At 38.7% G+C, this 10,880-nt stretch overlaps 1 protein-coding gene across 3 annotated transcripts in view; it reads left to right on the top strand.

Moving 5' to 3' along the window:
• Positions 1–5,932: 5,932 nt before the first annotated feature.
• The window catches only part of si:dkey-19b23.10, a 22,798-nt gene continuing 17,850 nt past the window's right edge, over positions 5,933–10,880 (top strand). Inside the window, exons 1-2 of one of the 3 annotated variants that reach the window (XM_042070344.1) lie at positions 5,933–6,187; positions 7,477–7,544. The gene's annotated coding sequence lies outside the window, so the exon portion shown is untranslated. The remainder of the gene's footprint in view (positions 6,188–7,476; positions 7,545–10,880) is intronic. The other 2 variants (XM_042070349.1, XM_042070347.1) reach the window with 2 other exon arrangements.

A 10,880-nucleotide genomic window follows, 5' to 3' on the forward strand; every position in this document is an offset into this window, starting at 1 on the left:
AATAGCACAATTGAACTGTGAAATCACATGATACACATATGTAGGCTAGACCCGTAGTTCCGGCACATGTGTGTTTACCACGTGTGTTTCAGATCGTCGCTCTCCGCCTACCCATGCCGTTCCCGTGTCTCGTTGCCTGTGTCGAGTAACGTTATGTGTGTGTGAACTTTCCCAATGTCGTGTGTAGGCAGAGCCCCTATCAGCCCCTCATAGGCTTACAGTATTACACCTGGAGGCGACAAACAAGTGTGTGTGTGTGTGTGTGTGTGTGTGAACTTTCCCAATGTCGTGTGTAGACAGAGCCCTTATCACTAATGGGCCAACTACATCTGGAGGTGACAAAAAGTGTTGTGTGTGTGTGCGTGCGCACATGTCTGTGTGTGTGTGTGTGTGTGTGCAAGCGATAAACAAAAAATATAAAGTATTAGGTTCAAGAGTGATTTATTAGTATATGTGTGATTAAAAACAAAACAAACAAAAAGCCTGAAGATTCAGATGTATACTGTGTATTATTGTGAGTGTATGATCACTGATAAAGTTTTTCATTAATATGCAAGTCTGACTGCTCCTTAGTCCTTCAATCAGTGATATTTGAGGTAAACGGCATATGGTGACTAATTAAAAAATACATACTGCAGAAAGTTGTGTGTGCACACACACAGCAAAATGGATGAATAACACTTAATGACCCACTTAATGATTGTAGATCAAACCCTCTATTTATGTGTGTTTCTGCTGGGTGGGCTAAATAGGTTGTTGGTTTCGTCACTAGTGTAGATGAGCCTTTGATAACCTGAAATGTCTTTTGTTCTTGAGTCGCTAAAAATGTCTCTCATGTGCACATGACTGAAAATGCAGTTCAAAGCTCCTGTGGACTATTCGATTATGAAGATTATTTTGACAAGCAAAGAAGAAAAATGTTTGTATGTCCTACAATATTATCCCCAGGTCATATATTGCTGTGATTGGTTAGATGATGTGCTTATAAGTGGAATAGATTAAGACATCAGTGTTGATTGAACTACCCAATTCAATTTATTTGGATTTTCGACAACAGGACGTTTTGAATTTGCCTAAACATTTTCCTTCGGTTCTTCTATTGAAAACATGTTTATGTGCCTTTATCAGTTCTTCAGATTGAACGTAGATATATGTGCCACACTGGTGTTGCACAAGGTTGCATGAGAGTTCATAAACACACAAACGCTGTCATCGATGATGAGCCTGTTTCAAATCAGCACTTTCCCCCCATCGACTGCACAGATTCAGTCACTTAAGACATTTAATGACACGTACCTCGGCTGCCCAGTCAGCCTATATGGAAGAATGAAAAATGTTCTTTTGTTGAATTAGATTTCATTTGGGGCCGCGATTGATTGCATCCCTAAGGCCCACAATTTATTACCTTATAAGCTCTCCACACATGTTGACTAAACTAAATACAAGTAGCCAAATACATTTATGTGGAAATGAATGTCAGTAAAAGTTACATCAATCTAAAATTCAGTCTCCATTTTACATTTTTAGCATGAGATGTTTGCACTTTCTTTTATGCTTTTAACCATTAATACTGGCTCTGTATGTTTATACTGTCTTTGTCGCCCAAAGGTATATATATATACATACTTTATTGTAGATTCTCACTGAAGGCATCAAAACTATGAATGAATGCAAAGTTATTTGGCCCACAGATGAATATTTGTCAAGCTATGGCTTGCTGAATATAGTATTAAATTAAAAAAAAAAGCACATTTAAGTACATAATTCCACATGTGTTCATTAATAGTTTTGATGAATCTACAATGTAAATAGTCATGAAAATAAAGGAAACGCATTGAATGACAAGGTGTGTCCAAACTTTTGGCCTGCACTGTATATACCTCTGGGCGACAAATATATATGTGTGTGTGTGTGTGTGTGTGTGTGTGTGTGTGTGTGTGTGTGTGTGTGATATGTATGTATATATAAGAGATGTGAAATTTCTAGTGCTATAGGTAGGGAATTTCAGGGGAACAACCAGGTCTATGTATGGTCAAAAAACAAAATTGCAAATTTAACAATCACTAACAAGTCAACATTTGTGGGCATATATATACAGTGGTTAAAGTTGGATTTGGCAGGTGTGGGAACCCTAAAATCCAGTGTCGGTGCAATGGGGAAAATTAACTCACCGTTGGACAACATATTGAGTATCGTGGTGTAGCAATACTTTTTGGTCAAGAATTGTTAGCTTCTTGGTCACCTCTGTACACACGAAAAATTAACTCATTTATTTAAACAATATCGTCGCGCTATATCATTGGTATGAAAGAATATATTTATTTGGAACTTCTTTTGCCAGTAATGCAGCTCAGTCTTTTTCATAATGAAAGCTTTCAAGATATTTTTTTTCTTGGACGATTTTCCTGGAGTTTATTGCTTGTGTTTTGTATGTGAATGCATCTATTACGCAAGCCTATCTAATGGGCAAATTAAAATTAAATATAATTAAAATAAACTGCCACAAATGTGTAAGCACCATTTTTTTTTCTGTAATCGGATGAACCTTTGATGAAAATGTTCTAGGTGGATGATATTTGACACTCTGAGGTACACAGTACGGTTCTGGTAAAACACAGTTCCGCAGTCTTGCTATGACAATATGTGGTCGCGGTGCATGCTGTCTCTCTCGGGCGCCTGCTCTCTCTCACTCTGTGTTGTGTTGGAGTGAGTGTTTCAGTATGACTTGCGCCCCTTTTGACGGCAGAGAATTGTTCTTTGCTTGTTCGCCTGACCGAGCATGCGCTGTTTCCACCATAGAGGTTAGGCTACAGTGTACAAGCAACAATGTCCATCTATTTTTTTTCTTAAAATACTTTCTGGCTGCTTAAACCTCCACATCTTCTCCACAAGTTCACGGCCATGAAGCCTCAGAGACTTCTGAAGAATTCTGTGGAATTAAAACTGTTTGTCGCATCAGTAGTAAATTTTTCTCAGGTGGTGGTATCTTGCAAATGCAAAATACACACAGACAAACACATGCATATATATATATATATATATATATATATATATATATATATATATATATATATATATATATATATATATGTATTGAGAATTTGATGAGGTGAAAACTTCTTTTACCTTTTTCTTTGAAGTTGTGGGACGTCAGATGTTGTCCTGTAGGGCAATGCTATTTCATAGAAGTCTGTCTATGCCAATGTTCAGAATGTAAAACCATTCATTTCAGAAAGGAGGCCTGGTCCTACGGTTACTGCATGTAGTTTCTTTGTACTGATATCCATGCTGTGTGCAGTATAGTAGCAGTTGCAGTTAACAGTCAGCCATTTTCTTCTGACTTGACTATGTCAGTAACATGAAGTAGTTGATATCGCTGAATGACCTTTTTTTTAAATGAAATGTGCACAATTCATTTTATCAAAACATAAGCGACTTAATGGTTGTTTTATCACAAACAGATTGGTGGCATTGCTGTTGAAGCTCGTGTAAACAAAGCTTTGTTTATTGAAATCACATAGTGGGGGTGTTAAACCAATTTGCTAGAGCAAGTAATTTGGAGAATAATACTGTAAAATGTATATAACACTGTGACCTGAAAGACCATCATGTGCAAATATATTGTGCTTGAATGATGCATGTTCACTTTTGTGAAGATTTAATGGGGATTTTTTTTCTAATTATATGTGAAAGAGTATATGTTTTTGATGTTGTTGATGTAATGTACGCAACTGAAAATCTATTTTCCAGTGTAGTTGCGTTTCATCTTTTCTTCACCCAGGTCTCTGCACTGCCCAGAATGGCCTACATTCATGTTTTGTATGCTAAAGGCGCATTGCATTTTGTCAGTTGACTACAAAAGGTCTTGCTTCATTTGAATCTGTTGACCCTCTGTGTTAACTGTAAAGAACATAGTAGTCTTAGATGAACCTTTATGCGGGTTAGGAATAGCTGGTAGTTTTTGTGACAGGTTGTTTAGTCTTAGTCAAAAATGGACTTGCTGTCTCTGAGATGTTAAGGTGTCAAAAATGGTTTGTGTTAGACAAAATGTTGCAAAAAACATAATAACTGTAACCATTTGTGCACTTACTGAAAAGACTCTCTGTTATTAGACATCATTGTAACAGTGTCATTTAGTTTCCTATTGAGCATCCACACTCTTAAAAAGAAAGTGTTGAAAATAACACAACACAATAACACACCTGTCAGTTTTTGTGACAGGTTGTTTAGTCTTAGTCAAAAATAGTCAAATATGGACTCTTAAAATTAAAGTGTTGAAAATAACACAACTTGTGTTGTTTTTAACACATCTCTATGTCCAGATTGGGACAACATAATTTGTGTTGTTTCTAACACATTGATTTTAAGTGTGTATGCAACATTTCTTGCAAGATAACAATGACAGACAACAAAATGACACCAGATTCATCAAGAATACCAGATGCGAGCCCTTTCTTTGACATCAGGTTCCCCCTGCTCGTTCACTTCCCCATCCCCCTATCTCCCACTCTTCCTCCATCTGAGTGCACATCTCTCTCCCTCCATCTCTCTACCTTACCTCTTCACTCCCTCGTCTTTAAGGTGGTAATACTTAGTGCGACGTTTTGCTTGTTGTTACTGTTAATGTTACTGACCGATATTGTTTAGGCATTGACTGGTCGATATTGTTAAGTCATCAGCAATCAACGCAATAATGCAATGAATCATTGAATCAGAACATTTAAGGACTTACTGGCAACATTGCTAAACATGTTGCCCCAAACCTCATCACCTTTAGGGGTTCTGTGTTCACTGCTGTATGTTCAAACCATCCTGATGTCAGAGGATGTTGGAGTGAATTGAGTATCAGCCCCCTTCCTCCTCTCTCTCTCTCTCTCTCTCTCTCTTTCTCTCTCTCTCTCTCTTCCTCTGCCGAAGTGAAACTGGGCTCTTGGCGGCGCACAGTCATGCCTGTCTCTCAGTCTTACTGGGTCAAAAACACTGACATTCAGCCTCTGCCCCTGTTATCAGCGGCCTCATCGCCAGTGGCCCCAGCGCCAGCTTTCACTACCACAAACGCCCCCTCCTGCCCGGGCCAAGGTTCAGCACCCAATCCCCAGCGTCATCTCCTTTATGTCTCCAAGGCACGGCAAACAAACCCTCAAACATCTCAGTCTTCATCACCACAATCTTCCCATGTGACTTATCGCTCTCACCATCTAGTCTTACTACATCATGGTTATGTTGTTATTGCAGTAGTACTAGCTTTCATCGTTCTTATCACTGACGAAATTATTGTTGTCATTGTCATTACTGACATTGCTGACACTGTTATTAATGATGTTACCATTACAATAATTTGCAGTTGCTGTAATTATGGATTATTGTGATTCATTCATTTTTTTTTGTATTCCTTTTGAAATAATTGCATGGTATGATTATTTAGTCATCAAACCTTTGAGAGAAAAGATGCTTCAGTGAAATTGCTCTGCTTTTGGGATGTGTGACCAAAGTGAGACACAGTGCACGCATGTTCTTATGTCTCGAGTCTTGAATGAAAAAAGCATTAAGCGCCTGCTGAGAAGGTGAAGAGGAGAGAGGTGGATGAGAGCAGGCGATTACTCAGACTGAAAAATGTCAGTGAGGTCTGGGTCGGAGCAATGTGTGTGTATATGTTTGTGTGTGTGTGTGTTGTGTGTGTGTGTGTGTGTGTGTGTGCGTGTGAGTGTGTATGTATGTTTGTGTGTGTGCGTGTGTGTGCGTGTGTGTGTATATGTGTGTTGTGCGTGTGTGTGTATATGTGTGTGTGTGTGTATATGTGTGTGTGTGTTGTGTGTGTGTGTGTTGTGCGTGTGTGTGTTGTGCGCGTGTGTGTGTTGTGTGCGTGTGTGTGTTGTGCATGAGTTTATGTGCCCTTTGCCTTTTGCGACGTTCTTCTCTTCATTTCATTTCCAGAATCACAATGACAAAGTGTTTGAGAGATCACAAAGGCAGAGAGATACCGTCAGCGCCAACAAACCAACCAACAACCCTCACCGCCTCTGCTAAGTCTACCTCTACCTCTCTTGTTCACACACACACACACACACACACACACACACTCCACACACACACTCTTTCTCTCTCTCTCATACAGAGCCTCATACCTTGTGGCGTCCCGTCACTGCTCTATGTGTTGCTGATGGCCCGGCCGGGACAGTAGTGAATGGTAAGTCTCAGCCGTTGAGAAACATCACATATCAAAGGCATGTCACTAAGTTTTTGAACTGGTGGTTAGCAAATAGTAGATGCAGTGTCTTAAACTAGTTTGCTAGCATTCGTCACACTGGCATCTTTTAGGCCTTTTGTAAATCCAGCTTTTCTATGTCTGTTGTCTTCTGTCTGTTGTGTTTTGCTTGTCAGAAATATGTAACTGTACATTCCCGTTTAATGTACTGCGACTCCATTTGCATTTACATGTAAAACCATTTAAAACAACTTTGCAATGCACGCATGACACACAAAGAGGTTAAGCCTTGCCAGAGGTCGATGTAGCTACCTTGTCACTGAGGTCCAGAAGCGCATAGCGCTTCAAGGATTCATCATCAAGGATTAAAAACAAATAGCGAGGTAAAACCTGAAATAAAGAAGTGAATGACAATGATAATCCATATGTTTATGTGTATAAAGTCTGTTGCTGTTGACGTTTAGTCTTTTACTATTATGAGCCACCTGACTGTGAAACTGCAGCCTCTGCAGAGCTGGCCGGACATGACAAAGTGCTTTTCTGTGTCTAACAATGTATCTAGTTTCACAGCGAGACATTGTAGTCTAGTAAAGTCTCCAGTCACGCTTGAAGCATTTTTATCTCTCTCTGGATACATAATATGGATACGTAATATGTAAAGACGAGAAATTAAGATATATTCAAAAACTATGGTCCAGATTAATGATACATTGGTTAAATCGATAGAATTGTTGACAATGAACTGAGCGTATTAAAGTACGAAGATTAGATACTTGTTTTATCGTGCGACAAACATTGTTCACAGTGGTTGCCTCATGCCCGTTTGTGAAGGACAATACGTCACTTTTCTTTGGAGGTTCTCTGTAATCATTGAAAACTATAAAAAGTGGTATTATGTTGCATTAAACATATTTAAGGATATATTTAAATAGTCATACTTTATAAGGCCCGAAATGTAAGTGTGAACGAGCAGAGTACAGTCATAGTTCCGTAATGGAACATTACGATAAAACCATCGTTACAGAACAGTTTCCCAACACAAAACCAGAAAAGACAGACAATCCATGCATCCTCGTAATCAAATTAGTGATCCAGATTTCCACCCACATGAAGATCTTCAAGTCACATGTATATTTATAACATTGGGATTGGTATGAGACAGAATTTCAAACTCAGAAAACTGTATAATTTTTCTTTGTAGTTTAGTATTAATTTTTAAAGTGAATGATTTTGGATGTAGGGCTGATGCAACACTGTTGTTATTCACATAGGCTCATTTTGACGTCAAGCTTCTCACGGAAAGAAACATAGTGATGCTCACCTGTTCCTTTGCATAACGGTGAGTAAGCAATACTGACAGCAGTGAAATTAAGAAATTATGTCAAATCATCAGAAAAAACATGATGCAATACTCTATATATGGAAAGATTGTTTGAAATTCAAACACTTAAAAATAATGCCCTATTACCCTTCAGCAGGGGAACTTTGAACATTCTAACAGAACATTCTGTTCCGTAACAATGTAAGGTTCTAAAATTCCATGTTGAATTCAGAGCCCTAGAGAGATCTGGTTGCATTCAATGGAACGTTTAATTTCCAACATTCTCGTCACACCAGTGTGATGGTACCGGCTTAAGGGTTAATTGCTAATTAACAACATTATTGATCATCTTAGCTGCTCTCCATGCTTTGTAAAGCACTATTCACTAGTTTTAAAGCTTGGACAGAGGACAGATATCAAAAACATAGTTTTCTGGAAAAAAACACCCATTTGCAAGCAGAAATATAGGCTGATTTGCTAAAAAATTGAGATAAATAAAAAATAAACATTTTAATTGGCTATTATAATAATTGCTCCATTACCTCCAAATTCACACTCCATTTGTTTATTATGCACATAGTTTCAAGTAGCCCCATTAATAAGAGAACTGAACCTGGCAGTTCGGCTTCAAATTCTGATCATTTTCAACAGGATAGAATTGACCTCAGTAGTCAAATTTGATTCTAGCTTTTTTTGAGAGTAACTTTGTTCTGGTCATCCACATTTGTGTTTTAGTGCAGTGCTATCATTTAGTTAATTAAATTTGAATGTACTCTGCAGGTCCGTCTGGAAAAGGGCCCATTGACGCCCGTTTCCAATTTTGCCATTTCACTGCTTCCACAGGAGTAACCAGAAGGGAAAAGACCAAACTGTTTCAGAAGTGCAGCAAACATACCTTTCTTGTAAACAAAGGTTTTAAATGCAATTGTTTACTCAATTCCATAGAAAATACACATTCCAAAGTTTTTGGTGGTTCAGAAACGGATGCCAATGGACTCAAATTCAAATTTGCTAATATGTTTGTCTGGGTTCATCCATCAGTTCTTTAGACATTATTATTATAAAGAAGCTGGGATTTAAAAAAAAAACACTGAAGTGTTGTAAGTTGATGTTTGTCTAGGGACTAGTTCTTATAAAAAATACTAGCAAGAAGCATTTGTCTAGCACCGTGACCTCAAAGTGACCCTTTGTTGGTCTGTCGCTCATTTAAGGGATGATAAAATGATTTCAACATGACCTTGTCTCCTTTATCTTATAAAATGACTTGGAGTGCTAGATTATGAAAAAAAAAGAATGGGATCTGCCCATTTGACATTTACGTGGCTGTACTACAGTGCACACTTACAGATGATATGTAAATGTGACACATTTTTTTATCACAAGTTTAAGTAGGCTATTGTATCATTTCAGGGAGTTTTGCTGTGTTGCAATTCAAATGTGTCTCACCCTGACCTACACTTTTAAATCGGTAAAAGCAATGCGGTGAGCATAACAACATAGATCACCTGTGTCTCTGAAAATACAGAAGATTGTTAACTGTTTGCTCTGTCTGCATATAAGACAGCTGATCATTGATCACCCGAGTCAAAGGGTTTCGGAACATTAAATCCTGCTCCTGTTTTGTTAGTGCCATTACCAGGAACTGTGTGGGGAGATCCAGCTTTCATGAGAAGTCATGACGGATCTTATCCTGCTCATCCTCTTTTGTTTGCCAAGGCGTCTGTTGACCGTGAAAGCCGGCCGCTCCGTTCATTGTTTGTTTTTCCATCTCTGTGTCGCACACACAGCTCAGATTGGCAAAAAATCGAGAGATTAGAGGCACGGAGACAAAAAAGTCCAAAAGTGTCTGCTGCTTTCCCCCACCTCTGTTATGTTTGGCAGTTGTTTCGTGTCTCGCTTGCCTGACAGAAAACTAGAAACGCCGGCAGCCTCCCACCTCCACACTCCCAGTCCCCAACTTTTCCTCCCTCGCTCTTGTCTACCCCCCCCCCTCCCCTCTCTCTCTCTCTCTCTCTCTCTCTCTCTCTCTGTCTCTAGACTCTCACTGTCAAACTGTAGGTCTTCATAACAGATGGAGTTTGGAAGCCATCTTGTTTCGCCCCATTCACACACTGAAATTTAGACAATCAAATTGAAAGCATTAAGATAAAAAATATATACATTTATATCTTAATACTTGCAACTCTTCTTTTAATCATGAACAAGGTATTTGATTTCAGTAGACTGCCAGTCATGATAGTTGTATCTCATGATAGACTTTATCTCAGTAGATCTCTTGAAGTAGGCTATGTCCGCCCTCGGACCGTGGGTGATGATAGTCTATGCTAATTGTGAGGTTAGCATCTGCTCCAGTTACGTTCTCATTCATGCCGTGCTCACCACCAGATTAGCATGACACCTTCATCACAAAGACGGCACGGACACAACAGATTTACACACCTACACAGCTTAAGTTCAGCCACCCTTCATTTCTTCTGCATGTAGTAGAGGTTTTATTCATTGACTTATATTATTGCTTTTTTCTTCCCTCAACTTATATCAACCGGTAGGCCTACTGTCTATTGAAGCACCTTTCGATTAATATGAGAGATGGAGAACGCTTTTGAGGGAAGTTACTAATGTCTGGTTAGAAGAAGTATCGTAAACGTACTAATTACCAACCATTTCGTTCGAAAAGTCTAAAACAACAATGTTTTTTAATACTTCAAAATAACATTTGATAAACGAACCTTACATTTTTCAGTAGCCATAGGTATGTAGATTTGAACAAAATCTAGTTTGGTTCTTACCAGGGCTTTTACTGCCTGAAATATCTGATTTTGTTTACCACGCTCAGAGTTTAGTGCTGAGCTGGTGGGTGCCTATTCCCAACCTTTCTCACGGCACATCAACGGTTAGCCCGAGAATTCTCGTCGCAATTCAAAATTCCACTGGAGCTCCAAACGGATTTTTACACGCAGCCCTACAAGACTGTTTACAGCTCTTCGAGTCATGGTAAAATGTAATTTTTGGTACATAGCAAATTTAGATTTAGAACACTTATTTGTGGTGTGGGTGCTTGCGTTTCTTTAGGAATCCACCGTCTTGGTTTGTATAGAAATGAATAGTAAGTGACACATACACGTAAGAGGTTGGAAATACGGGACGGTTGGTAATATGTGACATTCCGATGAATTATTGTTATTATATAATTTGTAAATGTATTAGCAGGTGGTATTGATGAGTTGTGTAAACTAGAAGTGCAAGAAGTCTAGCTTAGAAGTGGTAGTGCAGATTTCACTTGACCACTCTGCACTGAAGTTACTGAAGTAGGCCGATCTCCTCTTAATATTTAGTAATGTTTCCAACAGTATC

This window comes from Alosa sapidissima, chromosome 18 (assembly GCF_018492685.1).
Source record: "Alosa sapidissima isolate fAloSap1 chromosome 18, fAloSap1.pri, whole genome shotgun sequence".
NCBI classification, from domain to species: domain Eukaryota; kingdom Metazoa; phylum Chordata; class Actinopteri; order Clupeiformes; family Clupeidae; genus Alosa; species Alosa sapidissima.